This window comes from Lycium barbarum, chromosome 11 (genome assembly GCF_019175385.1).
Source record: "Lycium barbarum isolate Lr01 chromosome 11, ASM1917538v2, whole genome shotgun sequence".
Taxonomy (NCBI): domain Eukaryota; kingdom Viridiplantae; phylum Streptophyta; class Magnoliopsida; order Solanales; family Solanaceae; genus Lycium; species Lycium barbarum.
In genome coordinates this window covers 95,483,538-95,489,667 of record NC_083347.1, presented here as the reverse complement: position 1 = coordinate 95,489,667, position 6,130 = coordinate 95,483,538, and positions in this window count along the sequence as shown.

The window sequence follows — 6,130 nt, the reverse complement described above, 5'->3', positions numbered from 1 at the left end:
AGAAAGAAAGGGTAAGCCTTACATACCTTGCCCGCTTTCTACGCTAATCCAAATTTGAGTCTTTGGCTCGCAAGCTCTACAACAATATTCGTACATACCAAACATTACCCATAAACACTTAGGAGTCCAATTCCAAACCAAGACTTTATTTTACAGAAATTTCGGCAGCATTTCCCCTGTAAATATACCATCCCCGAGAATTTGACTCGGCCAATTTATCAACAACAAACCCGAGAATGCAACTCAGCCAAATTATCATTAACAATACCAACAATCATATGTTCCAACTTCGACAATTAATTCAAAATACATTCCAACATTAGTAGCTCCTTTTACATAATTCAATAACATTTCCTTTATATTCAATTCACAATTGTTCACATATTGAAATACTAATTCGAAACCATTCAACAATATTCAAGAACACTTCAACAACCCGTACAACATTTCAAACGGCCCAACCAACACATACACTACCCGAATTCTGCCAAATTCAACAAGAACAATTACAACGCATTTCCTTTCTTCCAAATTCATAGACTACATCAATAATCTATACTTTAGCATTATCAGTCATTCTTATAACCATAAGAAACCATACTAATATCACATTAACTTCTTCCATAATTCACAAAAAATTACAACTTCATTTCCAACCATTAAATCCTTGTTTTACATAATAGAATCAACCACCACAACAATTAAAATACTAAGTAAAATCATTTCATCATTCCTACACAACACCACCAACCACACGGCCACAACACAACATCCATATTTTCGTGAATTGCATTCACTTTTACATACTACAACATACATGATCATCCATAACATATAAGAAAAGGATTAAACCTTATCTTTTCCCCTTAACTTCTCACTTGGCTAAGATTTGTAACTTGTAAGAATATGTGTTTTTCTTGCTCCAATGATCACTTCACTTTGCTAAGGACCCTTCAATGGATTGTTTAGCTAGAAGAAAATAATTTTTGATAAAAAATTTCCAAGGTCCTTGTTGGTTTGGACATGGCTGAATGGCCTTTGGTTTTTTTCTCCTTCTATTTTGTTCTTTAAGGTTCTTGAAATTTCTAAAGATCAAGATGAATAAGATGACATAATCATCTTTTTATTTTGTCCATTAAACCTCTAGGTGGGCCTAAGCCCACTCCAATTGGACGGCCCAAATGGCCCCTTTAATTCCAAGCCCTTTTTTTTTTTGTTTTGTTTTGCACTTCCAGAAAATTTAATTTTTTCCAAATTTCAAATTTCCCCTTAGTCTTCCTCCATATTTCCATGAGTCATATTGCGAATTTCCCTTTTTACCCTTAACCTTTCTTAATATTTCCACTTCAAAATTTTCATAAATAACTTGTGTCTTAAACAAGACCAAAATATAGCCTTGTCCTTAACTTCTTGCAATTGTCTTGAATTATCCAAAGGTACAAAATGCGGGATATAACATCCTCCCCCCCTTTAGAACATTCATCCTCGAATGTTCAACTGACCTCATGGGGTGTCATAATACCTCGGGAGGGTCCTTTTTATAGTTGTCCTACTACTTTTACCCTCAGCATAGAATCCTTACAGTTTACACTTTCTTTATCCTCATTCATCGAATCCTTTGACTACACTTATCGCATTATGACCGAGCGGTCTTCCATACACATTCTTTATATTTCAATCCATTTTCTCTAATATCAAATCCTTCTGACCTCACATGAATCCTCGCTCCACACCTTTAATTTTCAAATCAACAGTGTCGACCCATTATCCTTATTTTTCTCTGGTGCGTAATTGGGTTCCTACTACTACCTCGTCAAGGTATCCTTCTTACGCCTATGGTTAGAGGTTTCCAATCTCCCTGCGCCTAAACGCTTTCCTCTTCCTTTGACCGACCCTTTTGTATATTCTTCTTACTTTCATCCTTAACCTTCCTTCCTCCTGGGACACTTTTCTTTTCTTGTTATTTGCCGTATGGGTTCTGAAGTTCGTGAAATATTCCTTTTAAGGCACAATCCGTCTTATTCTTAAGTCACCCTCTCAGGAAAACTCTTCCATGTTCGAGGCAACCACATTAATATGGCTACACATTTATTCCTTTATATACCTTTCAAGGCCGAAGTCCTATAACAGCATCACTAAGCATAGTCATTCCTTACCTTACTTCACATTCCTTGTCGTGGTCACTGTTCTTTCAGACCCGCTTATTTAAAATTGGTTTTCGAACCTCACGCATTCTCCTCCTGTTCTATATTACCGCACTTTACCCTTTTCACGTACCTATCTTTGAATTTCTGCCCAAGCAGTCTCATGCTTTGTCGGTAGTTTCTCTCGGGGGTTTCCCTCACTGAGTTTTCTTACTTTTCATTTTTCCCGACCTTTTGATCTCTTGCCTTCCATTAACTCACTCTCTTTCTTTTCCAAGTATCGTTGTATTGTAGTTTTCCCATCTTAACCTGTAGTGAAAATAGCAGCTTATCTTATAACACTTGCACCATTTATTTTTACTGTCACTCGGGCTTCGGTATCCTTTACTCGATTGAGGCCTTCCTTACCGTAGCGCCCGTTACTGGGACTCACATTTCCACTGATACAATCAAATATAAGATATCATATGCATTCATATATATATAATTATTAACAACTAACCCACAAAATACTTCCAAACGCTATTCAAGCCTATCCAGATTCCATAGTTGTGACGCACTCTCTGTCTCTTCACCAGTCTAGTTTGCCTCGTCCTACGCGACCTCTTATTACTCTAACTTCTCATTTGTCTCTTATGTCTGGATATATAGAATTCCTTGCATACTTCCCAGGGGGTCACCCATCCTAAAATTTCTCCCACCTTAGCACGCTTAACTTCGAAACTTTGGTGATATCCGGTGCCTTAATGCTGATATATTCGTGTCCGCTTCCTCACATGATCTTGAGCAAATTGAAGTCTTACAGATTCCGAGACATGTTCGTAACACGTCCTTTCTTTTACCATTACTATTTTACCCTTTTTTGATGATCAATATTCACCTTTCCCCCCGTGAGTATGGTTATTTTTTATCCCAGATTTCCAGATTCCCGATGGTGGGGAACACGCCTTCGTCGTCGTTACTTATAAGTACTCAGGTATCAGTATGTTCAGATTTCCACTCACCATCCGTACATAATAATCTACAGCAAAACTGTTTGTCAACTTTCTCTGAATCCTTCAACAGACCTGGTTCCTCTTATACCATTCTTTCTTTTCAAAATCTGTACACAACAAATATCAACAATGCCTCACAGAGCATACGACTATTTATCACATTTTAGCCATCTGGAATTTCCAATTTCAGGTAACAGATCAAATATATCAATACTTACCGCAGTGACTTTCCATATCATCACTTAGCTCCTTCCATCGTATGTAAGGCTTATATAAGGAATTTCATTTCCTATGACTTGGCTCTATCGCACGATCTATGACAGAAAGAAGGTCAACAATCCCTAGATACCCCGTAGCCTCCTGTTTATAAAAGTGGTGCGCTTCACACCATAAACAGGACTCTACCGGACACGACTTTGCAGACAACCCCTAGGACAAACCTGCTCTGATACCACATTGTCACACCCTAATCTACCTAGGGTGTGATGGGTACCCGACCCCTACTTAGGGCCAAGCGAACCCTCCGACTCTTATCACACACATACTATTTTCGGACTTTTAAATCAAATAAGCATGAAATACATATTAAGGCTTTCAGAAATCTTTTCTTTTTCATTGTTTATCAAATCCAATAAAATCTTTAATTATATGGAATTCATATCATATCACAAACTGACACATCGGCTGATGAAGCCGCTTACAGACTGAATTCCAATACCCACGACTCTGTTTGCAAAGTCTCTAACATCAATCCAGAAATCAGAACGTACATATACTCTGACTCGGCAACACTCCAGGAGCAAATGGAGCTAGCCATTTCCGCTGGAACACCTTCTACCAAGTCTTCTAATAATACCTTCCACTCATCTGGGTGTACCTGCGTGGCATGAAACGCAGCCCCCGAAGAAAGGGGGTCAGTATGGAATATGTATTGAGTATGTAAGGCATGAAATACAGAAGGCAGAACCATAACTGAAACAACCAGTACCAGAGTAAGTACAGTTATCCAGAATACCAAAATATTTACCTTCCAGACACAAATCATATACGTCGATGTCGTATGTCAGAAGAAATACAGAAAATAAGTGAATCATCCAGAGTGTCAAAAGAGCTTACTTTCCAAACACGGATCATGCATGTAAGAATCATATACCACATATGCATATAACGTGCCCCGGCCCTCCAGTGAGGGACCCAGTAAATCATATATCCTGTATGCATATAACGTGCCCCGGCCCTCCCGTGAGGGACGCGGTGAATCATACATCATGTATGCCAATGTCATGTATCATATATGCATGTAACGTGCCCCGGCCCTCCAGTGAGGGATGCGGTAAATCATATATCATGTATGCATATAACGTGCCCCGACCCTCTTTTGTAGGACGCGGTGAATAGAATCACCATATGCCATCCTGGCCACCGCCCCATCATCATATCATCATGTCGTCATATCATATGTAATGTGCCCCGGCCCGCAAGTGAGAGGGATGCGGTGAATAATGCAGAGAAGTACGCACGAGAACATATCCTGGCCCGGGCTCAGTGAAGGACATACTGAGGCTTGCACGAACAGAGTAGTGCGAAACCATATGCACACAAATCAAGACTCGATAGACAAGTATACTTACCGATACCTGAAGGCTCAGAACAAGTTTCGGATCAATCAGATTTAGTATAAGAAAGTTATGAGCATTTGAAGTACAAAACTTTCTACAAACGTTTCAAAAGCCATTTCTTGGAAAATCAAGTAACAATCATGTTAGGTACCTTTCGAATATCATTATGGATCAAGTCAATAGGCCGCTATCATATATCATATATATACATATAACAGATTCATGCATGCATACTCATCGAACATCAAACAGTGTATTGCTGCGGAACGTGCAGCCCGATCCATAAATATAATATATTACTGCCGAGGAACGTTCGGCCCGATCCAAGACTATATGCAAAAGTTAGAAACATTTTCACTTACAGAACCATTTAAAAAACATAAACTCTTCTACTTGGCTCATTATCCAATTATGCAATAATCTTAACCATAGTAAGTATACTCATATCAATAGGCCAATGAGAATCGTAGACAAACTCGGAAACTTATCAAATAGAGCTTTGGAATCATGGATACGTATCGAAACCATATGAAGTGGCTTATGGAGATCAAAAATATTAGCCGTCCTAGTGGCTCTAAGATTAGGAATCTCTTTGGAATCATACATATGCGTCATTTACTTGTTTCATAAACATCATGCCAAAAGAAAGAAAGGGTAAGCCTTACATACCTTGCCCGCTTTCTACGCTAATCCAAATTTGAGTCTTTGGCTCGCAAGCTCTACAACAATATTTGTACATACCAAACATTAGCCATAAACACTTAGGAGTCCAATTCCAAACCAGGACTTTAGTTACAGAAATTTCGGCAGCATTTCCCCTGTAAATATACCATCCCCGAGAATTTAACTCGGCCAATTTATCAACAACAAACCCGATAATGCAACTCGGCAAAATTATCATTAACAATACCAACAATCATGTCTTCCAACTTCAACAATTAATTCAAAATACATTCCAACATTAGTAGCTCCTTTTACATAATTCAATAACATTTCCTTTATATTCAATTCACAATTGTTCACATATTCAAATACTAATCTGAAACCATTCAACAATATTCAAGAACACTTCAACAACCCGTACAACATTTCAAACGGCCCAACCAACACATACACTACCCGAATTCTTCCAAATTCAACAAGAACAATTACAACACATTTCCTTTCTTCCAAATTCATAGACTACATCAATAATCTATAGTTTAGCATCATCATTAATTCTTATAACCATAAGAAACCATACTAATATCACATTAACTTCTTCCATAATTCACAAACGATTACAACTTCATTTCCAACCATTAAATCCTTGTTTTACATAATAGAATCTACCACCACAACAATTAAAATACTAAGTAAAACCATCGTAAGA